Here is a 1,841-nt window from a genome sequence, read left to right on the forward strand (position 1 = left end):
GACGTGGTGGTGTTTGAGCAGGGCCTGAGTGGAGGGAGCGAGCGCATGGGTTGGCGGCACCTGGGCATGTGGAATGCACTCCTCGCATCGAGGAGCAGAGGCAGCTGGTGTGATTGTGGGTGAGTGAGAGAGGCAGCAGGGGCCATGCACAGCTTTGCAGGGTGAGATGAAGACTCTGTTTTCTCTGAGTGTGAGGGGAAGGCCCTGAAGAATCATGAGCCCAGAAGGGTCAAGAGCTGATGATCCCTGTTTGAGAGAAGCCAGTTAGGAGGCACCTGCACCCGTGGAGGTCAGAGGTGACGGTGCTTGGCCAAAGGTGTGGCAGCAGAGGTGTTGAGAAATGGTCAGGTCCTGGGTCTCTCTAAGAACCATCAGGTTTTGTGAATTGATTGGACATAGGCTGTTAGAGAAAGAGAGAAATGAGGGTGCCTGGGCTTGGTCTAATCAGCAGAAAGCAGAGTTTCATTTTCTGAGATGGGGCCGACTTGACAAAGGGGCTTGGAAGGCAGATCGAAAGTTTGATTTTGGACATTCTGAATGTGACAGCCACATGCTAGGGTTGAGTAGCCAGGTGGAATTTAAGTCTGGAGTTCAAGGGCCACGTCTGGGCTAGAGATTGAATTTTGGGAGCCACCCTTATTTGGTTGGTATCTAAGCCACAAGGATAAATGTGACTGCCTAGGGAGAGCAAGTAGAATGAGAAGAGAGGCGACCCAAGGTCCTGAGCTGCATCTGCCCTGCGGAGGTCTGGGAGGGAGGGGCAGGCAGAGGAGGCTGAGGGGCGTCAGCAGTGAGGAAGGGGGACCTGGACTAGAGAAGGGGCCCTGGGGGATGGAGAAGATGGGTTTGAAGGATGAAGGGGTGATTCCACAGCTCAAGCAGGATGAGGCCTGAGATCGATCCCAGTCCGTTGAATGTTTCCTTCTTGACAGGAGCAGTGCTGGGGTCAGTAGGTGAGAGCCCGGGGGAACTGAAGCAGTCGTGAGGGGCACAGGTGTGGACAGTGAGTTCAACGACTCGCTCAGGAGCTCTGTGTGAGGGGAGAGAGACAGGGCAGAGCAGCTGGAGAGGAAGGTGGGATTACCTTTGGGGTTTTTTTTCAAGAAGGAAATTACAGCATGAGTGTGCATCGACAGGAATGATCTAGATAGAACAACCAGCCATCCTGGTTTACATGGGACGCGGGAACTGCCGTTTTAAAGCTGGGCTGAGTTGGTCACCCTGGAGCCCTGGATCCGATGAGGAGAGAGAGGGTGTGTCTTTCACTTTGCTCCTTTTTCTTTTTTTCTTTTTCTTTTTTTTTTTTTTTGAGATGGAGTCTTGCTTTGGAGTGCAGTGGTGCAATCTCGGCTCACTGCACCTCCGCCTCCCAGGTTCAAGCGATTCTCCTGCCTCAGCCTCCGGAGTAGCTGGGATTCACTTTGCTCCTTATACCAATGTCTATGTTGCTTTCCATCCACAATCTACAAAAAGCCAAAACAGGCCTCCCTTCCCTCTCTCCAGGCCCCTGTCCTTCTTGCCATCTGTAGGGGGAGTCTCTAGGTCCAGTGGCCCTCAGCGCAGATGCAGAGTGCTTCTTAGACACTGCGGGAAAGCTAGCCCCTGCAGCACCACACCCAGATGCACCTGGAGTTTGGAGGATTCTGGTTGGATGATAAATTCCAGCTGGCAGTACATAGCCTCGGTCCCATCTGTATGCCCTCCCACAGCCTGCTTGCCACTCTGCCAGCCTCTTCCTTCACACAGGGATGCTGCTATAGAAAGGGAGGCAGAGAGTCTTAGGACAAGATGTCAGAAATGAGGCAGGATCCCCCGTTGCATCTGCCATTTTTTTCCTATAG

General features: G+C 53.2%; 1 protein-coding gene across 5 annotated transcripts in view; it reads left to right on the forward strand.

Moving 5' to 3' along the window:
- The window catches only part of CLUAP1 (clusterin associated protein 1), a 38,009-nt gene that overhangs the window by 32,906 nt on the left and 3,262 nt on the right, over positions 1-1,841 (forward strand). The window lies entirely within an intron of this gene.

The sequence above is a fragment of the Gorilla gorilla genome, chromosome 18 (assembly GCF_029281585.2).
Source record: "Gorilla gorilla gorilla isolate KB3781 chromosome 18, NHGRI_mGorGor1-v2.1_pri, whole genome shotgun sequence".
Lineage (NCBI taxonomy): Eukaryota > Metazoa > Chordata > Mammalia > Primates > Hominidae > Gorilla > Gorilla gorilla.